Source organism: Sus scrofa, chromosome 2, assembly GCF_054392235.1.
Source record: "Sus scrofa isolate SSC_HxYL_T2T_F1_AM1 chromosome 2, Sscrofa_HxYL_maternal_Yorkshire_Landrace_v2.0, whole genome shotgun sequence".
Classification (NCBI taxonomy): domain Eukaryota; kingdom Metazoa; phylum Chordata; class Mammalia; order Artiodactyla; family Suidae; genus Sus; species Sus scrofa.
The window spans coordinates 120,855,114-120,881,148 of NC_139384.1; the positions used below are offsets into that span (position 1 = coordinate 120,855,114).

The 26,035-nt window shown below is 33.2% G+C and overlaps 1 long non-coding RNA gene across 3 annotated transcripts in view; it reads right to left on the reverse strand.

The window, feature by feature from the left end:
* LOC110259433 (uncharacterized) overlaps positions 1-26,035 on the reverse strand; it is a 651,590-nt gene that overhangs the window by 19,009 nt on the left and 606,546 nt on the right. The gene's annotated exons all lie outside the window — the stretch shown is intronic.

Consider the following 26,035-nt stretch of genomic DNA (forward strand, 5'->3'; position numbering starts at 1 on the left):
TCCATTGTGTATATATACCACATCTTCCTAATCCAATCATCTGTTGATGGACATTTGGGTTGTTTCCATGTCTTGTCTATTGTGAATAGAGCTGCAGTGCACATGAGGGTTCATGTGTCTTTTTTAAGGAGAGTATATAATAAACCAGTGGGACCTAATCAAACTGACAAGCTTTGGCACAGCAAAGGAAACAAAAAAGATAACAAAAAGACAATTTACAGAATGGGAGAAAATACTTTCAAATGATACAAATGACAAGGGCTTAATCTCTAAAATATACAACTTATACAACTCAGCAGCAAAAAAGCCAACAACCCAATTGAAAAATGGGCAAAAACCTGAATAGACATTTCTCCAAAGAGGATATACAGATGGCCAACAAGCACATGAAACAATGCTCAATATCCCTGATTATTAGAGAAATGCAAATCAAAGCTACCATGAGATATTACCTCACACCAGTCAGAATGACTATCATAGATAAATCCACAAATAACAAATGCTGGAGGGGGTGTGCAGAAAAGGGAACCCTCCTGCACTGTTGGTGGGAATGTAAGCTGGTACAACCACTATGAAGAAGAATATAGAAGTACCTTAGAAATCTATACACAGAACTACCATATGACCCAGAAATCCCTCTCTTGGGCATATATCCGGACAAAACTTTCCTTAAAAAAGACGCATGAACAACTTTCTTATCAAGATGTGGCAAAAGTCAGTGATGACTGGAGATAACCTCAAACTCACCCAAAATGCAGCCCTGATCAAGGTTGCTATGCTTGATTTACTATCTCGGTTAGAAAAGACTAATGTCCCCTTAGGTACCAGGTATAGATTTATTGCTCTGGTGAATATATTCATTTCTAGGACAATCAGAAAATAAATCAAAATAGCACATATTCAAATGGAATCAAAATATATGCATTTGTAGTTTTGCCCAGAACAGTGTTAATCTTCATACCCTTTGTTATAGTAGGTTCAGAATGACTGGACCATATAGAGGTACCATAGGGCAGCACATTGAGGCAATGAAACTATCAGATCATGTTGATACTATTGGAGAGGATGAGCAAGAAAATAAAGGAAAATATACATATATAAAACTTGAACAAGAGTGTTCATAGAAGCTTTATTCACAGTAGTTTAAAGAAACAAAATAAAAACTGGGAATAAGCCAAATGCTGAGCTATACCAAAATAGGTTTAAAAAAAAAAGTCATAGAATAATTCTGTGTTAAAAAGGAATAAACTGCTTATTCACACATGAATGGATCTGAGAAAACATAGTACTAACTGAAAGAACTTAAGAGGGTACATAGTATATTATTCAGTTTATATGATGTTGTAGAACAAGCAAAGCTAACTGATGGTAAATAAAACCAGAGCTGTGGTTCCCTAGGGATGGGGAGTATAAGGTGCCTGGAAAGTGACATAAGTATGTTGCTGATGAAAATGTTTTATACTTAGATCTTTGAGTTATACTGTTGCAGCACATGAAGTTGTGAATACTCATGGAACTTTGCACTTAATGTATGTGCCTTTCATTTTATGCAAATTGCACATACCTCATTAAAAACATCATTACTAAGTGTTATTTTCTAGACTAATATGGCAAATAGGTGTAACTAAATTTCTGAAAAGTGAGATAGGAATTATACAATAGATTCTTCCTCTTTCACATACCATATTAGAATAGTGACTTTTTAAAATAAACTTTTTAAAGAAGAATTTCTTTTTTTCAAAAATATAGTATGGAAACAACTTTTAAACCTTAAGAAGATTAAAATACTTTGATCGTTTAAGTACAGGGAATTAATTACCTTACCAAAATGTATATTTTAATATGCCTTTTTCAATGGCCCTGAAGGCCCCCTTCACTATAAATGTCTAATTGAGGTATTAAGGAAAAATGTTTTTTCAATGTAATTTGCAGAGGGACTTCAATAAAATCCACAGGCACTTTCACAATCAATTATGTTTAAGGCTAATTTATGATTTCTCATCAATACTGTGTATACAAATAATGCTGCTCCTTTCCCCTCATTTAAAATAAATGTAGGCCAAAAAGAGGGTATCATTACAGGTATTTTAATAAAATACTGAGGAACTCCAAAGAATCTTTTTACTCCTTTGGTATCTTTTCTTTCTTCTCAAGTTTGTTTTTCCTCCCTCTTTCAGATTGTCATTTTGACAAACTTTTCATTTACTTTCCTTTTCAGAGCTTTGTTCATACTCTTTTCTTGGGAAGATAAGGACATTTTGTATTGTAAAGGAAATATTGTTTTGAAATTATCCACTGGAGTGGAAGGTGCAATATACTTAACATCTAACACATTTTTATGTACAGACTAACAAGTAGATCTCAAAATGATATTTCCATCACTCTCATTGTATCATTCATTCTCTGTCACTGTTGACTACTTCTTTCTGAATGGCATATGATAGACATTTTAGACACATTGGTGAACTGAAAAAACATTTAACAAGGATATTTAGCTAATCCATTATTCTTAGGGAAATAGACATCACATTGTCTTTATAAAAGTTTATTGGATTTAAAAAATATCTTTGCATTAAAGAAAGGCAGTGTGTTTACCAGAAACAGTGCAAATTTAAAATCTGGATGATTTCTTCTAAAAATACCTCAGGGTACAAAATTTCATTATTTTTTGCCGATGTACTTTGTTTTTCAAGTGCAGATGTTACGTCAGTGTGGTGATGCAAAGCAAAATGTGTAAGTTAATAGCCAGAAAAGATGCTAGCTCAGCCATAGCATGGAGTTCATTCCAAAGGTCCACAAGAAAGTTTGTTGAGAGTTAGGTCTGCATTTCTAAGTAAGTAGAAAAGGATGTTTAATTGAGTATTTCAGCACCTTGGATTATTCTGCCTTATATATAAAAGAAGAAATGTGGAATTATTATGAAGGTATCTTTACTGAACAATCACACAGAAAAATATATATGAATAATTATTAATAGATTAGTAGGTATAAAACATACAAAATCTTTCAAGAGTGTGTTCCTTGTGGAAGGTGATTTCATAAATGTTTGTCCATTGTAGTGAAACTTTATGTAGGGATGTTTGTAAACTCCTGAGTTTTATATCAGCTACTGAACATTAATTCGATCAAATGATTATCACAGAGAAATAACAACAACAAAAAAAAGTTAATGGTTGTTATAAAAATGATTGGTTTACAATTATATGGAATTTATGAATATGCTTTCTATTCATGCTTTCTAATGTGAAAGAGAAGGCATAAACCCTAACTGCATGTGTATAACTGGAAGACAGGAGCTCTTCCAGATGTACACCATCTTTTAGGAGGGTTCCTCTTTTTTGTCCACTCAGAAAATAAGCAAATTTTGAATTAACTACACGCATTGTGGTAGTACTAGGCAATGGCATTGGTTAAGAATCATATTTAAGTAAATAATAAATATAGAGTAGAGCAAAACAGGATAAAATAGTGATATAAAGAAGGGAGTAATTAAATGAGTCTGAGGGGGAATGAAAGAGGATTTATAGAAATGTTAGTGATATCAACCATACTGTATTATTATCAATAGATGATACATAAAGTACACTTTATTACATCATTTTAAGTCAGTCATTCAATCGATGACATGAGCAATTATTATGAAGATATATACCTGTCACTACAGAAGATGGGCAGAATTATAAAGCAAATCTAGCAGTATTTATCAAGCTAGTACAAAAAATTAAAGCCTAGAACTGAAGCCCATTCTGAGCCTGCCACTAACCATGCAGCTGAATGAGAATGCAAAATACATATTATTTGGCAGATGAGTTAAACTCAGTTAAAATCTTAGTTTCTGTATCTGCTCAGTGAATCAACTGAATCAGGTTATCCTTGAGTTTTCTTTTTACTTTAAAAAAATTGGCATACAGGCAACATATTTAGACCTGGAAGGAAGACATTGTTCTTTAAAGAGAGAAGAAACATTAGAGAGGGCAATGCATCCTCATTTGTTGCAGACAGGACTAGTATTAGCTGTCTACTAATAGTTTATAAATTTGTTCAAACAATTGAAATTACTAGCATTGAAGAAATTTAAATAAAATACCCATTTGTTGTAATCTTTTATGCACTTTTGTAGAAATATAAAAGAGGAACCACACTGTTTTGCATTGATAAAGAGCTATAAGTAGCCCTTCTTACAGTGAAAGAAAATGCAAATGTGTTGAATAGGATGAAAATTCCAGAAAGTAAAGAAAAAATGTGCTGTTTTTTGTTGAAATAGAGAACACAAAATATAGAAGAGAAAAAAAAAAATGAGGAAATAGAGGTGAAAAACGCAGAAACCTCTAATTAAGGTGAAACATTAGTCCAAGGTTTGGGACATCACTCATAGATAAAGCAGATCTCTTGGGGCATATATCTCGTCACTTGATATTCACACCAAATTGGTAGGAAAGCAGCCCACTTCTGTGTTTAAATTTTGAATGTTTTTTTCTCTTTTAATAAATTACAACAAGACCTCTAGTGAAGAGTAGCATTTGTTAACCCTTCTCTGCAAAGTTCATAGGTAATACCTAATTTATCCCACTATCCCAGAAACCTATTATTCAACTACCTTACATTAATAATGTATTTACACATTGCAATCTTACAATATGTCGCCTCCCTCCCCAGACCTCCACATAGTGAATATATGAGTCAATAAATATGTTTCTTTCATGGAAGAACATTTTTTGAGACAAACAGCTATGTGCATATTTGATTATGAGAAAGAGGCCTCTAAGAAAAACTTTATATAATATTACATATGACTTTAATGATATAATATATGATCAGGAATTGGGGGAAATGGTGAAAATTAATAAAGGGGGGGTCTAGTGACTGAAATATAAGAAAATATGCCAAATTTCCTCATAATTAGATGAAGATAGTTATTGGAGGAGTATTTACTAACCATTGTACCTTGTTTGGATGACTTGCTTGCTTTCTCTTGCCCCTCCAATTACTTACAAAGATTGCATAAATGAAAGTACCATAGTTACAGTATCTAACTAAGAGTAAGAAAGGAACAATAGAGGTAAAGGATAATAAACAAATTGGGAAATTATATTCAGATGAGAGAGGATAACAGAGCTAGAGATAATTAAATTTGCATTTCCTGAGAATCTCAAAAGAGAGGATGAAGAATACTACTTCCCTTTGAAATGCATATGTATTAAATTTCTATTGCTAAATGACACGTTATAGCAATTAAGCAACTTGAAACCATACGAACATGTTGACCTGAAACAAACAGACTGCCAGATATTTCTTCAGTTAAGTGGGTTCATTTGGGATTAGCAGAGAATTTGAATTCAAGGTCGGCAACCACGGTGAACCATGTACAAAGTCCTGTGTGGCAAGAGAAGAAGAATGCTTTTATAGGGAGGAAAAGGAAGTTGAGAGGATAGAAAGAGTAAACAGAATAAATAAAGAGCCCATGGCTTCTCATTGGCTGAGTTCTTGCCAGGGAAGAAGAGTGTTTCTTCTTCCTATTGGGTCTGCTTTCTCGCAGGACATGAAAGCCCTGTTCTTACAGGGTTTTGGGGTTTCCCAACTGTATTTAATTGAAGTTTCTGTTTATACATTTTTTTTTTCCAGATGTATTATTCCACAGATTTTCTGTCATTCATCTGTCACAAAAAAGTTTCTCAAGCCTAAAATCAATGTTTCAGCCAGGGCCATTATATCATTTAAAGCTCGGAGTCTTCTTCAAAACTCATTTAGGTTACTGGCAAAATTCAGTTCCTTGAGGTTATAGGACTGATGACACTCCTTTCTTGGTTGTTTACTGGGAACCATTCTCAACTCCTAAAGCCTACCCTTTGTTGCTTTAAATTCCTGACTTCCTCTCCATTTGACTTGATACTCAGATTTCAAAGGCTCATGTGTTACTCTCCCTTTTATAAACTCAATTGTGCCACCAACATAACCTAATCACTAGTGCTAAATCCTGTTATATTCACTGATCTGGCTCACATTAACAAAAATAAAAAGGGGAGAGGGATTATATAAGGCATGTACACATAGAAGGGAAACTTGGGAGACTTCTTAAAATTCTACTGTAGTGTTCAGCTCCACTTCTCTTTCAATTTTATGTGTCTAGATGACCCCCAGGAAATTGCAAGATCTGGTATTATCCAGGCACTTCAAACATTGTATGTAGAAGTAAAGAAATTGTATTAATTCCTTTACTATATTTTCATAATTAATCAAGTTTGTGAGCTTATTTTTCTATTTTTAACATATTTTTGAATACTTCAAATTTGAGATTTACTTTCAAAGAAAATATTATAGGAGTTCTCATAGTGGCTCAGTGGGTTAAGAACCCAACTAGTGTCCATGAGGATGAGTGTTCGATCCTGGCCTCATTCAGTGGGTTGAGGATCTGGTGTTGCCACATGATGCAGGGTAGATTGCAGACCCAGCTCAGGTTCCGCATGCTGTGGCTGTGGCATAGGCTGGCAACTACCACTCCAATTGGACCGCTAGCCTGGGAACTTCCATATGCCAGAGATACAGCCCTAAAAAAAAAAAAAGCAGAAAAGAAAGAAAATATTCTATATGTATAATAGTTTTAACAGCCCAGAATTGAAAAAGATATGAGGGAATAAAAAGAGGGATATGAGAGAATAAATATCTCCCTTTTTCTATGATGTCAGAGAACAAACCTATGATTATGAATGTCCTAGAAAATATGCTCAAGACCAGGAAGAAGTAAAACTTTTTTTTTTTTTGTAATAGGCACATAGTAAATATTTTAGGCTTGGACAGTCAAGAGGAAAAATCAAGAATATCAAGTAGGGACATATATATTTAAAAAGACAAGTTTCTATACATTCTTTATTTTAAAAATTCAAACTGTATTTGTGAACACTGACATTTGAATTTCATATAATTTTCTTGTACTACAATATTTTTTGCCTTTTTTTTACCATTTAAAAATGTAGAAATCAGATGATAATGTGAGAAAAAAGAATGTATACATGTATGTGTAACTGGGTCACTTTGCTGTACAGTAGAAAATTGACAGAACACTGTAAAACAGCTATAATGGAAAAAAAATTATTATAAAATTTTTTAAAATGTAGAAACCATTTGTAACACATTGGGAATACAAAAACACATAGCAGGCTGAATTTAACTTGTGAAGCAGATATTCTTGAGCACTTCTCTAGAATTCCTGTAGAAGTCAATCTTGGTCCCACTAATAGCTAAGTCCTTTTTTGTTTTTTTTTTAAATCTCACCCTCCTAAGACTTTGTATATATACACGTGTGCATAAACACACATATGTTTGTACACTTATACACTTTTAGACAAATATTATTTTCTTCTATCAACCTCATTTTGAACTTTTAAACTTTCCTGCATATTTCCATAGAAATGATTCCATAGAATTTCATTAGTCTGTATATACACAAAAGAAATCCCTCTATATGTAGATAAAATATATCCTTAAATAACTTTTTTGATTCCTGTGGGACTTGGTTCTCCATCTTTTACAATTGATTTGTTATACAATGTAACAATAATGGCAAACAAAATTTGTGATTTCTCTGTGTGTTTTCTACAATTAAAACATAAAATTATTTAATGAGAAATAATGTACTTTGTTCACATTTTTCTTTTACTACTAGTATTTGGTGTTTTAATAGAAGTGTTCCATGGTCAACAAAGACAGAATGTAGGTGCCTAGGTTCTGCAGTGTGCATTTGAAAATAATAGAGATAACGTATACTAAAAAGGCCTTCATAGTTGAGCTAAGCCATAACACATTATTTTTTTTGCTTTTAAAAATATTTTATGAAACAATTTATCACAGATTCCTGCCTGTTTTACATGCAGGGTTTTTTTTTTTGTCTTTTTTTTTTTGTCTTTTTTGCATTTTCTAGGGCTGCTCCCACGGCATACGGAGGTTCCCAGGGTAGGGGTATAGTCGGAGCTGTAGCCACTGCCTTACACCAGAGCCACAACAACACAGGATCCAAGCTGAGTATGCGACCTACACCACAGCTTATGGCAACGCCAGATCTTTCAAGCAAAGCCAGGGATTGAACCCACAACCTCGTGGTTCCTAGTCAGATTTGTTAAATACTGCACCACGACGGGAACTCCCATAGAGGGTATTTTTTAAAATTTAAGATTCAGTCATAATTTCAAAAGATTAAATTGGAGTTCCTGCCGTGACTCAGCAAAAATGAATCTGATTCGTTTCCACGACACAGGTTCAATCCCAGGCCTCACTCAGTGGGTTAAGGATCCAGTGTTGCCGTGAGCTGTGGTGTAGGTCACAGACGTGGCTCAGATCTGGCATCATTGTGGCTGTGGTGTAGGCTGGCAGCTACAGCTCCAATTTGACCCTTAGCCTGGGAACCTGTTTATGCCAATGGTGTGGGCCTAAAAAGACAAAAATGAAAAAGATTAAATTATGATCAATTCACTTGGAACCCATGCAAGTAGTTAAATACGCTTCCTGAAAAGTAAACACTAGGGAACTTCTAGTGTTGAAAACAGATTGAAACCAGACCTTTATTCTTTATGTTTTCCAAATCAGTATTTATGATCACTTTTTTGACAAATGACTACTTCATGAATACTTTTAAAATGTATTTTATAGGTTTTGAGTAAGCTTCTTGAGAAAATATTTTAACCTTTTGGCCCAAGCAAAGTTTTCTAGCTTGAAATTCCTTATTGTCCTTCTGTCACTTGCCATAGGTTAATTCAGCATTTTTTTTTTTTTTTTGAATTTCAACTGAAGAGGAACAAAGGGATTTCTCAAAGATGAGGAAAGCTATAATCAAAGCAAAAGTTAGCTGTTAACCCTTCAGCCTTGAAAAAGAGCTGAAGGACTTTCAAGAGATTGGATTCCAAGAATGAGACAGTTCATGAAAATCCTTGTATTCAACAAATCCAGGGGAGCACTTCTTCTGAGCAGTATTAAAAGGGGAAAATATGGAAGTGACAAGTAATATCTAGTAAGAATAAAATGACCAATTCTGACTTTGAGAACTCCTCTCCTCTGGGTGTGAATACATGGAATCTGTTCTAAAAGTTAAAAAATGACTCAAGGTTCTATGAAGTGCCTTGTGTTTTACAAATTTGTCATATAAGACAAGAATGGAACAGAGATTGGTTTGGAAATCAAGATAATAAAGTGCCTTATTTCTGTAGTTTCAAAAAATAAGTCTAAAGTAGATGTCTTCATAGAAGTAATTACTAATTACCTGGAATATCTTGACTGAGTTGACTTTTAAGGCCCTAATTCACTCTAGGAATCCTGGATGAAATGTTAGGCTACAGGATAACAAGCTTGCTTTCTGACCAAAACCATGTAACGATTTAGTTGTACTGGGAAAAATAATTGCCACAAGACAAGTGTCTCCATATACTGAAAATTTAAATGATCCCAAAGCCCTTCTCCTGATGAATTCCTTCAATTAGATTTCTCTTCTTTCCTTTGAAGTTTAAAAAATAGCAATAGCACTTAAAATATCTGAAGCAGTGACTCCATGAGAGTCAGTGATTTCAATTTTTTTATAGTAACTCTTGAATATTTAAAATAATTTATTTGATAAAATGATTAGAAACCCCCTATTTGGTTTTATGGTGAACCAGTAGAACTTAAAAATTACTTGTATTTGCAAAGGATTTTAAATAAATAAGTTCTTCAACAATACTATGTAAAAGGTTACAAGTCAAAGATAAAGATGAAATAGTACTCCAAATATCTAAGCCTCTGCATGTGCCTCCAATAAGCCTCTCCATGTGCACAATAGTTATTATAAAGTGAATTTTTCCCCTTAATGGCTGAAAAATACAAGATGATATCGACATATGGTCTCTTAAAACAGTATTTTGTGTTAATTTGAATGATATAAATGCTCGTATCCACATTTCTCATACAGTAATTAAATTTAGCATCTCATTTCTCTTACTGAAGTAAGCTATTAAGCTTCCTCATTGTTCTTATTCATGATATCGTCTGATGTGCTAGATTAGAGATCCACAAATCTATGGATGCCTCCCCCACAATAGCAGTTTGGTAGCTTTCACAGTGACAGTATGGGTCACAAAGGTCTAAAATATGTAATATCTAGCCCTTTTCAGAAAAACTTTGGTGACCCTTGGCTGTTTTAGGTCATCAAAGCTAATTCTAAATAAATATGCTAGTAGTTCAAGTGTTGATAATTGGGAAACAAATAGAAAAAAAAATTAAAATTAAACTTGTTGTTTTTTCCATATGATGCTCAAAGATTGCCTAACCAAAGAGGACATTTTGTAGCACCTTCATAATATTAACAAACTGCTGTCTTAGGTACAATAAGCAGGTGATTTATTGAAAGTGACTTGTGTAGTCAATATCTGGAATGAAACAGCTAGTTTCATCTTGTCCAATTTTTACATTACTCTTCATTTTCCCTGAGAACTACATAGCTGAAACACTTTCAGTGAAGCACTTCCTTGTAAAATGATCAGTTGTATCTGTCACCAGGAAGAAATGCATTTTCCGTGCTTTACTACAGCCATCTGCATCCTTCATTTTCTTTTAATTCAGTCACTGGAGCCCTAATGATCGCAGCCATTTCAGGAAATGCCATCAATTACAGAAAGGAGCTCATTCAGAAGTGAAAGATGAGCTCCATTCTCTGTTACTTAGAGGTCAGTGATCATTCTTCAACCTCTTCCCAATGAACAAATAGTACAGTAACTTTCACAGGCTCTTTCATTTTTCTTAAGACTTCTGCTTTACGACTTTTTGTAAACCTTGCTTAAAATAACTTTACATGTTTGACACTGGCAGCCTTAAGGTAAGCCTGACCCAATCATTTTGCATGAGTCCATCATAAGTTCAATCATATATTATGTAATTCTGACTCCCAGGAGTTATCTTTAAAAGAAAAAATATTATTAAAATGATGATTTTAAAGTTCTAAAATAGAGTTGGTAAAATTTATATTGAAATAATTACAAAAGTGTAATCATTTCTCATCTATAAACTATATATTATTTTCTATAAATACAATCATTTTGAAAGACACAGTATAGAATTGTATATTTGTGTAAAAAATATCATACTACTTAAAATATTACCTTTATGCCCCCTCTCCAAAGCACCTGTAATAATTAGGAATACAATCCAACTGCCATTGTTGTGTCTTTTGGCAGAAGGATGTAGGACTCTTATAGCCACATAAAAACTTGCAGACACAGGCTTATATTTGTACATAATCGCTAAAAATTAGAAGCAACCAAGACATCCATCAGTAGGTATATGGACAAACTGTGATATATCCATGTAATGGGATATATTTAGAAATTTAAAAATGAATAATTAAGCCATGAAAAGACATGGGGAAATCTGAAATGCATATTACTAAATGAAAGAGTCAGTCAGAAAAGCCTCCATTCTATATCATTCTAATTATATGACATTCTAGCAAAGTCAAAATTAAAGAGATGGTGAAAGAATCAGTGGTTTCCAAGGGATCAAGAGGAAGGCTAAGCAATTGAATAGATGAAACATAGAATTTTTAGAGTGATGAAATATTCCTCATGATGCTGCTTTGGTGAGTCTTTCCCTTTCCAGTAGAAAAAAGATGATCTTTTCGATAAGAGGAGTTCGAATGTTTCCATAGGCAAAACAACGAATCTAGACATAGACACTACACCCCTCACCAAAGTTCACTAAACATGGACCTCAGAAATACAAGTAAAATACAAAACTATTAAACTCCTAGAATATAGGAGATAGAAGATCAGAAGATGACATAAAAGAAAACCTGAGGTCTGATGATGAGTTCATGTCATTATACATGTGTTCAAACCCACAGAAGTACAACACGAAGTAAACGTTAATGTAAACTATGGACTTTGGGTGATTATAATGTGTTAATGTAGGCTTGTTATTTGTAACAAACCTACCACTCTGGTGCGGGAAAGTTGGTAATGTAGGTGGCTATGCATGTGTAGTTGCAGGGGAAAAAAATCTCTCTGTAGTTGTAGAGAAAAATCTCTGTACCTTCCCCTCAATTTTGCTATGAACCTTAAAGTGCACTAAAAAATGTCTTAAAAAATACCCCTTTACTTGTTATTGTATAAGGTTTTTCTTCTATAATTACATACATCTTAGACCTGCTTTCATTTGATCTGAGAGACTTTGAGGCATTCAATGGCAAAACATTAATGTTTATTATATTATAAGTCAAGATGCAAGGTATTGTTATTATTCAATTACTATATTCAATTTAAAACAGCTACACTTTTTTCTTTTAGAATACTAAAAATATATAAATAGTGAATTTTCTAAAATAGAGATTAAATAATTGAGGTAAAGCATTCCACCATGGAATGCATCATGATGTATTTTTAAATACTGACTCAATGATACTTAAATACTCCAATATTCCTATAGAGAAAAAGAATCCACAGGTTAATGGAGACATGTTTTCATTTTATGAAATTTCTAAATTCAAATATTTTTATTAATGTAATTGTTTTTGTTTTTAACTCATTTGGTCATATTCTACTCCTATCCCTTCCAGTGATTTCAAAATTAACATTAGCTTTAAACAACTCACAGTCTGTCTCCTAAATATAACACAATCTGTGTACATTTACACAAATTCTCTCACTGATAAATCAAGGAATAATTCTGGAAACATGACATTATACCCTTATAAGAGAAGTGAAGGTCTTTACTGGCATTAACTCCTACAAAATTACAGAAAGACTATTTTCCTAGAAAAGTGAAGAACTTGAATCACACTTTTAATAATTTATAAATATTATTCTTTTAAAAATTTAACTATAAACAGCAAAAAAAGTTTACATTATAGAAGACAAAACAAACAAACATAAAAACAAAAAACAAAACTTTGGCAACATCATTTTGTCCTCCCTGAATTTTTTTCATTAACTGTGGGAGGTATTTTTTCACAATCTTTTAAATTAATAATTTATTTCATATCGTTAGTAAACAGTTTACTCTAAAATTTCCTATGTTCTAGAGAAATACACAGGGATAATAAAAACTATAAAAATAGTGACTTTGTTTAGGATTGGGTTAAAAAAAAATTTACAAATTTTATTTTTCCTTTGGACAATGAATCCTCAGATATCATGGTACTTCCAGAGTGATTGCTGGTAATGAAATAAATTGGGTTAGAACTCCAGGTGACTAAGTACTATATTCAGCATTTCCAGAATACAGGCTACATTCATAAAAAATGACTTTAAACGTGATTTCTAACAAGAATAATTTTACCATTTTGACCTTATATATGCTAGTCCCTTAGGATAAAAATTATTTCTGAGTGTTTAAAACATTGATACTGCTGGTATGAACTTTATTTCTAGCACAATACAAGATGAAACATTTAAATTGAACAAAGTCAGAGGTAGAGCATGACATTCTCCTCTCTAACTCAGTCTCTATTTCTTTGTCCCGCTCTCGAGATTTAAGTTATTAGCATAAAGGTTGGAAAATAAAGTTAGCTATTTTGGTACATAAATTTAAATTCTTGTTAACTCTTTAAAAAAAGAATTGTCAACTAAAAGCTAGGAAATATAAGCAACTAACTGATGCACTCTGACCTCAGGAAAATAATGACCAACATGGAAGATAATGACACATAAATAAGTTCTACATGAGATAGAAAATGACCTGAACCCCAAGAAAAGTATAATTTTACAAAAGGGAGAAATTCAGAAGACTAAGGGAGTTCATCTACCTGATGGGATTAGAGAAGGCCACACTGAACCTATGTTTAAATTTGTTTTCTAAGATTTGTTAAATTAATTAAACAAAGAGGCCATTAGATTGAGGCATTCTTTTGATGTAGTGGCCTGTGTAAGCAAACTAAAATCTAAACCTGTAAAATATAAGCCTTAATGTTATAAAATCAAAACTTAAGGACATCCAACCACAAATAGCTCTATGTCATAGTCAATCAATATTTTCATTGCTTTTTTCTCTGTAAAAGTCTTTTCCTCCGTCTCCTGTTGGCAGAGCACCCTTCCAAATAAATTTTACTCAAACTCTTAACATTTTTTAACATGCCTTGGTTTATCTTTTAATAAGATAGGATTTACAGGAAATTCTGAAGAATAAGAAGAAAATTTTATTTTTTTTCTTTTTTTAGGGGTGCACCCGCAGCATATGGAAGTTCCCAGGCTAGGGGTAGAATCAGAGCTACAGCTGCCAGCCTACACCACAGCTCATGGCAACAACAGATCCTTAACCCACTGATAGAGGCCAAGGATCAAACCCGCAATCTCATGGTTCCTAGTCGGATTTGTTAACTACTGAGCCATGACGGGAACTCCAAGAAGAAAATTTTAGACAGTGATTTCAATCTACGCATTGCAGAGACCTCAGGGTACATATAGGAAATAATAAACAATTTAATTTGGAGAATATGGAAAATACTGAATAAAGCTAGAAGAAGCTCATACTTCTACTTAGCTAAATACACAGGCTGTATCACCGAAACCAAACAAATTTTAGTGGAAGAATACAGAGATATTTCCCTAATTTCTTCTTGTTTTAGTTGTTGCTGTTTTCTTAATTCCTTGAATGATCACGTAAACTGTTAGATCATGTCCCTGGAAACAATTATTAGAGAAGCTAAATAGGGCAGTTTTCTTAATGAAAATAGAAACATAAAAATATTTGATGGAAAAATAGCTTTATATAATACTCATATATTTGCCTCTGTGTCTATATGTGTTTGTGCTATATAAAAACAAAAGTAAATTTTTTCCTATAATTAAATACTTAAGAACCTACATATTTCTAAATAAGAGATTTATGGATTCCACTGTCCCATTATCATTAAAAGTGGCTGTAAAGAGCATAATGCCATTTGGGAACATCATTTGAATCCTCTACAGTTTGTCTCCTGCCCATGCTTTATTTATTTACATTTATTTATTTCATATGGAAGGTATGTACAGGTAGTCATCTGGAAGGGAAATTAGGATGTAGAACTTTCCCTTAGGCTGTATTTTCAAAGTAAATTCAGGTTTTATGTCTATGGTATGTTTACTTTAGCTAGTTTTGGTAGCTGATGGAGTTCAACAGTGAGTTACAGCTGATTCAAGTTACAACTTGAGGCAACTATTGTTCATTCATCCAACATGTATTTACTTACTGCTAACTGTGACAGTACTGAGGATACAGTAACAAACAAGAAAGTATTAAGGAGACTTGGAATATTTGGGGAAGAGAGAAAATTTGCAGTGAGAATAGTATGATGGAACCAAAGAAGCAACATTGGTATGTAGATATAGAAATACTTTATGAGTCCCAAACCCTGAAGAATTGTATACTACTGTATAATACTTTCATTCTTTTATCAATTAAATCAAAATTACAAATCTCTAGAGTTGGAAAATTACTTGAGGTCTAATAGAATTACTGGTTAGAGTACCGAAAAGAATTTTGTATCTTCTAAATGGTAACTAATAATTTGTGAGCTCTTAGCTGGAAACTGCTTGTGGTTCCATAGTACGTACCAGCAACTAGCAATTACAAGTGGATCTAAGAAAGTGTTTCTTCAATGTCTAAACTTTATAAACAGGAAAATATGAAGGGGTTGCCCATGTAAATGATGATAAAGTATGTCAGATTGTAAAAAAAATCCTACCGTGAGAATTAGATTGTATCAGTGTAATGGTGTATATGGAGTAGTGGCAGTATAGTTGTACATTTGTATGGCATTGTAATACATATAAAGTTCTTTGACATATATCATCAAATCATTAATTTTTCATCAAGCCTTATGACATAGGCAGGACAGGCAAATGAAGAATGTTTACTTGGTGGACTAATGGCTTTTGGTTCTTTTTAAATTTTTTCTACATTTTTTGTCCAATTTTTTTACCATCAGTAAGTAGCCGTCATAGTCCCTGAATCCATGTTCAGCACAGTGTGTCCACTGACAGATACTGATAATGTTATTTCTTTGTTAAATTTATATAAGATTATGGAAAAAACTAATGGTGACATTGAATCAAAATATTCATATTCATTATATGAACTGGCTGAGGTGGCTGCTATTTGGTGTTCTAATAGGACAATAGGTCTTACTGGAGGCAGGTAAAGAATAGGCAGAACCAAGGAACAGTTTCTCCATTAAAGTTCTTGCACTAAAGAATAGGCATACACTTGTTTCAGATTTGAAGAGAGGGAGGAATTCTCACTGGAAAATGTAGCAGTTATTTAAAGAGACTGGAGGACCCAGGCTCTAAGAAGCAAGAGGTGGGTGTTGTAATTCAAATTACATGCTAATTCTCATTGATCAGCCTATTTAAATGGTAATGAGGCATAGATAGTGCTTCTGGCTTAAAACTCTGTGCAGAGGGTAACTGTCAGCAAGAAAAAAATACTGCTGCTTGCTTGAAAAGTTGTAGTTGCTTCAGGGGTTTGTGATTGTAAAAGGGAATTAGCTTTCAGTATTTTGACCTGTGGGGAAGGAGATCCTATCAAGAATTTTTAGGACTACAGGAACGCCCAGCAGCTACCATCCTTTTACAGTCACCTTTAGCTTTCTGGGGCTGTATTTTCCTGTAATCAAGAAAGAAGAACAGACATAGCTATAATTGCTACTTTCTTGCTGAAGATGGATGACCAACATCACACATCATCCTTAGCTGTGCACAAGGGAAGTCTGATTGCTTTTCATGTTCTGCAAAATCTTAATTATACCATGTGGATGTAAAGTATTGATTCAGGCAGTCAAGCAAAATTAAAATGCAATTGTTTAGAGAGTGAAATGCTCTTGTATAAAAGAAGGTTAAGGTTCAATAGGGAAGAAAAGATGTAAAAACACTTAATAGATGGTTGTAAGTGACATTTGCCTCAAGAAAAATATAAAAAATGACTAGGAGAGGGAGAAATGTTTCCAGCTAGAGGATCAGAGAGCACTTCAATGAGGTGCCAGCATTTGGAATAGGTGTTGAAAACTTTAGAATTTGCAAAATGAAAAACAGTGAACTGGAGAAGGAGTGAGAGCATTTCATATAGAATAGAGAAGGAATCAGTTGAGAAAAGTCTCAGAGGAACTGTTACACCAAGAAAGAAATATTGCCTAATGCTCAGGGGGCCCCTAAAATGAATGAAGGAGGAATAAAAAGAATTAATTCTCATCCAATAACTGTTCATTTCACTTTAGAATTAACGATGAATGCATAGATCGTAAAATACACATGTATGTGTGCTTGTGTGCAGTGGTGTACACTATTTTTCCATATATTTTCAGAAGTTTGGTTTTGTGTTTATTCATTTCATGTCATTCTTAGTACTCATGTTTAGTTCTTAGGGAAGAAACAAAGGTTTTTCTTTTTCTTTTTAAAGTATTTTTTAACTGTTTACTATCAGGAAGTACTTTACCTACATTTTACACGTATATAAAGCCAAGCAAGTAATCACACTAAAATCTGAGAAAAGGCCAATAATGTTATCAATAATTTTTAGGAAAAATATACTTGAGTTATATTTTGGGGCCAACCTTATTGTTAGATATAATGAGAAATTTTTGAATGGTTGGATTATAACCTGATCACCTATAGCTTGTGTCTAGCCTGATGATCTCAAACCAAATATTTAAAGTGGCAAGTTACTTTAACCAGTCTAATTACTATCCTAACAATCTTTAATAAGTTCTTCCTTTTTGTATCTATGCTAATTTAATCTAGTCACTTTTTTCCAATACAATTTTCTATTAAATATAAATATTTGAAATGGCTTTCTTAGAAGCCTATTTCTCTAGCAGTCAATTTAAAACAAAACTTCGGATGCGTGCTCACAAATATTCTGTGTGACACCTTACTTTAACCTATTCAAAGAAACAATAGAAAACAAAGAAAATAATATCTTTATGTGGTTAGTTTTTCACAATTTCTTTTAAAAGGTATATTTTTATTATGTACAACATAATTCCTTAGTAATCTCTTTTGGCTATTAGTGTCTACTCTTACATTTCTGTCTCATCAAAACTACTCCAGAGCATCCTCAACAATTTCAACAAAGAAATAAATACTGTCCCACCAGAATGCAGCTCAGGAGGATTTCTGTTATCTCACCTATCTGGCTCAGTGCTTTTCAATGTGCACCAATTTAGCCCCTCTTGCTTCTTCCAATTTCCTTGTTTGACAATTACCTGGACTATCCAAAATAATGGATAACACAATTCTAACACAATTCTTCCTATTCACAGATGCTTCCTATTTTGCTTATTCATTTACTGAGTTAGGTGTTTCCTTTGCACCATGGAGGTACTGTCATGGTTAGCTTAGCTATTTCTATCAAAGTTATTCCTAAAAACCAGAGTTAATGAGAATTGAGAATCATCAAGATGACTGTGTCAGCAATATTTTAATTTCCTCTCATTCCATGGCCTCTGCCCATTGGAATCTGAGAATAATAAAGCATTCCTCAGCTATTTTTCAGACTGACACGTTAGCATTCTGGTTTATATAAATAGAAATTATTATGAGATGCTGTTTTTCTCTAAGTGGTTCTCCACGTGGAGGTAAGAAACTCAAGCACTATGTTTCTGGCAGATCACAGGAATATCATTCGTGAGAAATTATGGCATACTAAAATCAAGTTATGAGACAAAACTCCAACTTGAGAAATTAGTTATATTAAATTTCTTGTATTTTGGGTAAGGGTGTGATGATGGAGGGAGAGCAGATTTATGACCGAAGATAGGAAACCTGCTAGTTCTCTCTCATTTCAGACCTTGCTCATTGGAATCCTACTGTGAGAAGCTTAAGAATATCTGTCCCATATTTTTAGCTTAAATATACCTCTACTGAGCTCATTTGTTTATTGTCACTTTCTGAGCATAGCCATGAGCTTCCCTTTTCCCCCTCTTTCTGATTAACTATAGAAAAGTATTAGAATTCAAGGGCACTCATGATTTCTGATAGATTATTATAGTGTTAGGTTAAGTTGTTGCAATAGATGCCTCCAGAGATATGGTTCAGCTATTTCTGACTGAGAATTGAGTTATTTTGTCTACTAGATGGCATAAATGTGTTTTCATTAATAATCATATACACTTACTGAATCCTTATAAAAGCCTTTTAATGTGCTTCCTATTATTATCCACTTTTGAAAGAGATGGAAACTAAAAATCAAAGAATTAGATTGTCCAACATCACTATTTATAGAAGAAATAAAATTCAAATTTGTCTTTATAAAGATGGATAGAAAAATATATTCATTAATATTCTAATACATTATCTTAAAAGATATTACATATTTAAAAATATTATATAAACTTGATCATAAAACTAGATCATAATTCCTGCTTAACAGACATGAGATTTATGAAGGGGACAAAATCATAGCTACAAATTTTATTTCCTAAACTGCTAAATATGACAATATATTTGGCAATTTTAAAACTAAAAAAAAATAAAGCCCATACCATAAATTTATAAATATTCAAATGATCTAATTTTATCTTTTTATTTAAAAGGTAACTTCTAATTGTAATTTGTCATATCTAACATTAATTTGATAACATTTTGTACCATACTATGTATATATATACATCGTTTATTTAAAAAAATGCAAAATTATATACAAGAAAAATCAAATCAGTTTAATAAATTTAAATTGATTTTTCCTTTCCCTTCCTAGAAAAACATCTTTTTTTTGTTTGTTTTTCTTTTTTTAGGCTGCACCCATGGCATATGGAGGTTCCCAGGCTAGTGGTCGAATTGGAGCTATAGCTGCTGGCTTATCCCACAGCCATAGCAACACCAGATCCACACCACATCTGAGAACTACACCACATCTCATTGCAACACTGGATCCTTAACCCACAGAGTGAGGCCAGGGATCTAATCTGTGTCCTCATGGATACTAGTCAGATTACTTAACTGCTGAGCCCAGGATGGGAACTTTCTTGAAAGAAAGTTTGAGTATTTAATTGGTAACTTGGTAATGATTTCTCTACATCAGAGACGTTTCATTCTTTTGGGTTTGATTGGCTTAGTTTTTTTTACCTTTTCTAATTCTGAGATCTGCTTTCACATTTTTGATAAGTACTAATGATATGATAATTATATAAATATTTGTATATGCTTGCAAAGAAGTCAGGTTTGTGAGGGCCAGGTACTTCACAGCTATGGAAGAGTTTAAGAATATGCTCAGCCACATCTCTTTTGAAGAAAATAAGGCACTGGATTAGTTGATTTTGAAAAATTCTTCCAGTTCTAAGATATAATGCTCACCATTTATGACTATTTACATATTGGGTATGATTCTCAAAAAGTAACATTTAACATTGTCGGTCTATAATACATGGTGGCCAGTAGTTAAATAACTTAAGATAATAAATACAGATTTACTTTCTTAATGCCTGACCTAGATGAATTATTATAATTATTATTACTTTTTTTGTAACATTATTATATTAAACCATATTGTTGCTTACATAATTATTTAATTGACTATATACTATATTAAATGTTACTAAAGACTGTCTTTAAGTACAGTTTGTGTTACTTTCAGAGAAGAAATAGGGAAATCAAAAGAGCTAGCAGAATATACTCATTCTAGACCTTGGACGTAGATATAGAAAATTCTTTGTATAGATAACACATGCCAGCATGTGTGCATGCTACCTCTTGCTTGTATAGGCCACAAATATTGTATTTAGTTTATGTGGGGTGCAACAAGAAAAAAATTACCATCTCAGAGACATTTCCAGAGAACAAAAATTTAAGCCATTTCCATATTTCACCAGAATTTTTCTTTACCTTATTCAAAATGTTGACTTGAAATTATTTAATTTTAGTTCATTTTACAAACTATAGAGATTAATACCTTCCTGTTGTTTTGTGTATATATATGAAACATTGTCAGTCATATTTTCCTCCAAAAAGTAGAGAGCCTTACATTTGTGGCAGACAATCACGTGCCACATACATAAATTGTTACTTTTCCCCTTAAGAGGAAGATTAAGGAGACTAAGAGGTTATAAAAACTTTTCCTTTCACCTATAATATTAATTATTGATTCATATAATGTACATTTGACTCTCAAGCCAGAATGGAAAAATCACTATTTACAATGACAAAACTGTACTGTATATTTCAGTATATTACTTTGAAAAATGTTTTTTTTTCCCATTTTATGTTCTTGCCTCCTTTGTCAAAGATTAATTGACCGTAGGTGTCTGGGTTTATTTCAGGGTTCTCTATTCTGTTCCATTGGTCTGTATGTCTGTTTTGATACCAGTACCACACTGACTTGATGACTGTGGCTTTGAAGTATTGCCTGAAGTCTGGGAGAGTTATGCTTCCTGCTTGGTTTTTGTTCTTCAGAATTGCTTTGGCAATTCTGGGTCTTTTGTGGTTCCCTATAAATTTTTGCATTGTTTGTTACAGTTTTGTGAAAAATATCATGGGTAATTTGATAGGGATGGCATTGAATCTGAAGATTGTTTTGGGTAGTATGGCCATTTTTACAATATTAATTTTTCCAACCCAGGAGCATGGAATGTCTTTCCATTTCTTTACATCCTCTTTAATTTCCTTGATTAAAGTTTTATAGTTCTCAGCATATAAGTCCTTTACCTCCTTGGTCAAGTGTATTCCCAGGTATTTTATTTTTTTGGGGTGCAATTATAAGAGGTATTGTATTTTGTATTCCTTTTCTAATATTTCATTTTAGTACACAGAAATGCAACTGATTTCTGAATGTTAATCTTGTATCCTGCTCCTTTGCTAAACTTGTGGATCAGTTCAGGTAGTTTTTGGGTTGAGTCCTTCGGGTTTTCTATATACAGTATCATGTCACCTGCATACAGTGAAAGTTTTATCTCTTCTCTTCCTATTGGAGGCCTTTTATTTCTTTTATTTGTCTGATTGCTGTGGCTAGGACTTCCACTACTATGTTGAATAACAGTGGTGAGAGTGGACATCCTTGTCTTGTTCTACATTTTAGTGGGAAGGCTTTCACTTTTTCTCCATTGAGTATTATATTTGCTGTGGGTTTATCATAAATGGCTTTGATTATGTTAAGGTATGTTCACTCTATACCCACTTTGGTAAGAGTTTTTATCATGAAGGGATATTGGACTTTGTTAAATGCTTATTATGCATCTCTTGAGATGATCATGTGGTTTTTAACTTTTCTTTTGTTAATGTGTATATGACATTGCTTGATTTGTGTATGTTGAACCATCCTTGTGTACCTGTGATGAATCCCACCCGGTCGTGGTGTTATGATCTTTTTGATATGTTGTTGGACTAGGATGGCTAAAATTTTGTTGAGAATTTTTGAATCTATATTCATCAAAGATATTGGCCTATAGTTTTCTTTTTTGGTGGCATATTTGTCTGATTTTGGAATTAGGGTGATGGTGGTGTCATAGAATGTCTTTGGGAGTGTTCCTTCTTCTTCAGCCTTTTGAAAAAGTTTAAGGAGGATGGATATGAGTTCTTCTTTGTATGTTTGGTAGAATGCACCTGTGAAACCATCTGGTCCTGGACTTTTATTTGTAGGGAGTGTTTTTATGACATATTCAATTTCATTTCTAGTGATCAGTTTGTTCAGTTGATTGATTTCTTCTTGATTCAGTTTTGGCAGGCTGTAGGTCTCTTGAAAGTTGTCCATTTCTTCTAGATTGTCAAATTTGTTGGCATACAATTATTGATAGTATTCTCTCATGGTTTTTTGTATTTCCATAGTATCTGCTGTGACTTCTCCTTTTTCATTTCTAATTTTCTTTATTTGGGTTTTTTCTCTCCTCTTCTTGGTGAGTCTAGCCAGAGGTTTGTCAGTTTTGTTTACCTTTTCGAAGAACCAGCTCTTGGTTTGATTGATTTTTTTTCTACTGTTTTCTGAATCTCTATTTTATTGATTTCCTCTTTGATCTTCATGATTTATTTCCTTCTGACTGTAGGTTTTTTTCTGCTTTTTCTAATTCATTTAGGTGTTGGGTTAAATTGTTGATTTGAGATTTTTCTTCTTTTTGAAGAAAGGCCTGTATTGCTATGAATTTCCCTCTGAGCACTGCTTTTGCAACATCCCATAGATTTGAGTGGTTTTGTCCTCGTTATCATTTGTCTTGAGGTATTTTTTAATTTCCTTCTTGATTTCCTCATTGAACCATTGGTTTTTTAGTAGCATGTAGTTTATTCTCCATGTAGTCAGTTTTTTCTCATTTCTTTTCCTGTGGTTGATTTACAGTTTTAGGCCACTGTGGTCAGAGAAGATACTTGAAATAATTTTATACTCTTAAATTTGTTGATGTTAGCTTTATGCCCCATTATGCGATCAATTCTTGAGAATGTTCCTTGTGCCCTTGAGAAGAATATATAGTCCGATTTTTTTGGTTGTAATGTCCTATAAATGTCAATTAAGTCTAACTTTTCTATTATATCCTTTAGGATCTCTGTTGCCTTATTGATTTTCTGTCTAAAGGATCTGTCCATTTATGTGATTGGGGTGTTAAAGTCTCCTACTATGATTGTATTCCCATCAATTTCTCCTTTTATGTCTTAGTATGTGTTCTAGGTATCTCGGTGCTCCTATATTAGGGGAATATATATTGATGATTATAATATCCTCTTCTTGAATGGATCTTTTAACCATTAAATGGTGTCCTTCTTTGTCTTTCTTTATGGCCTTTGTTTTAAAGTCTATTTTGGCTGATATGAGTATTGCAACTCCTGCTTTCCTGTCTTGTCCATTGGCATGAAATATCTTTTCCCATCCCCTCACTTTCAATCTATATGTGTCCTTTCCTCTAAGGTGAGTTTCTTGTAGGCAGTAGATTGAAGGTTTTTGCCTTTTTATCCAATCTGCCCCTCTGTGTCTTTTGATTGGAGCATTTAGTCTATTGACATTCAAGGTGATTATTGACAAATATGTATTTATTGCCATTTTAAACCTTGTTTTCCAGTTGATTCTATGTTTCTCTTTTCTTCTCTTTTTTTGGATTGGATGATTTCCATTTATTTTATGCTTGAGCACTTTTCAGTTTTTGTGAATGTAATGTTTGGTTTTGGTTTGTAGTTGCCCTGTTTTTTAAGTATGTTAATCCCTTGCTATATCTGCTTGCTTTTGCCTGATAGTCATATAAGGCTCAGACACATCATTAAAATAAAAGAAAAATTATTTTCTTTCCTTCCCCACATTGTGTGATTTTGATGTCTTTTTTTTTTTTTTTTTTTAAACATCTTCATGTTTAGATCTGTATGCTGGCTTATTTAAGTGACTGCTTTCCAATTGTGGTTTCTTCCATCCTAATTCTTCTTTTCCTCTTTTTTCTCTCTCTCTTTTTAATTTAGAAAAGCCCTTTCAGTATTTCTTTTAGAATGGGTTTAGTATTGCTGTACTCTTTTAGCTTTTGTTGCACATTTTTTCCTTTCAGCACTTTAAATATATCTTGCCATTCCCTTCTGGCCTGCAATGTTTCTCTAGAAAAATCAGCTGATAGCCTTATAGGGGTTCCTTATAATTAATGCTTTGCTTTTCTCTTGCTGCCTTTAGAATCATATCTTTAATTTTTGCTATTGTTACTATAATATGCCTTGGGGTGGGCCTGTTTCAATTCTACTTGTTTGGGGCCCTCTGTGCTTCCTATATCTTCATATCAGTATCCTTTAGATTTAGACTGTTTTCAGCCCTAATTTCTTCAAATATATTTTCAATCCCCTTTTCTTTTTCTTTTCCTTCTGGAATTCCTATTATGTATAGATTGGCCCTCTTTGTACTATCCCATAGGTCTCTTATATTGCTTTCATGTTTTTTTTACATTTGGTTTTCTGCCTGCTGTCCTGGTTTCATAATTTCCATTATTTTACCTGCCACATCACTAATTCATTTCTCTGCATTGTTCATTCTGCTCTTTATTGCCTTAAGCTCAGTTTGTATCTCTGCAAATACATTTTCTAGTTTTTCTCGGCTTGTCCTTATATTTTCTAGTTCCTTTCTAAAATTGGAAAAAGATGGTTTATTCAGCAAAAATTGCTGGGAATCCTGGACAGTTACATGCAAATCAATGAAACTAGAACACACCCTCACACCATGCATGAAAATAAACTCAAAATGGCTTAAAGACTTAGATGTGATTCAAGACACCATCAAACTCCTGGAAGAGAACATAGGCAAAATATTCTCTGACATCAACCTTTTGAATATTTTCTCATGTCAGTCTCCCAAAACAACATAAATAAAAGCAAAAATAAACCAGTAGGACCTAACCAAACCTACAAGCTTTGGTATCGCAAAGGAAACTAAAAAGAAAACAGAAAGTCAACTTACAGAATGGGAGATAATAGTTTTAAATGATGCAACAGACAAGGGCTTAATCTCTAGGATACACAAGCAACTTCTACAACTCAACAGCAAAAAACCAACAACCCAACTGAAAAATTGGCAAAAGACCTGAATAGACATTTCTCCAAGGAAGATATACAGATGGCCAACAAGCACATGAAACAATGCTCAACATCCCTGATTATTAGAGAGATGCAAATCAAAACTACCATGAGATACCACCTCACACCAGTCAGAATGGCCATCATTAGTAAGTCCACAAATAACAAATGCTGGAGGGGCTGTGGAAGAAAAGGGAACCCTCCTGCACTGTTGGTGGGAATGTAAGCTGTACTGTAAGCTGTACTCCCACTATGGAGATCAGTAATGGAGATACCTCAGAAATCTATACATAGAACTTTCTTATGACCCAGCAATCCCACTCTTAGGCATATATTTGGATAAAACTTTCCTTAAAAAAGACACAGGCACATGAATGTTCATTGCAGCACTATTCACAATAGCAAAGACATGGAAACAACCCAAATGTCCATCAACAGATGATTGGATTAGGAAGATGTGGTATATATACACAATGGAATACTACTCAGCCATAAAAAGGAACAAAATAATTCCACTTGAAGCAACATGGGTGAATCTAGAGATTCTCATACTGAGTGAAGTAAACCAGAAAGACAAATACAATATGATATCACTTATATCT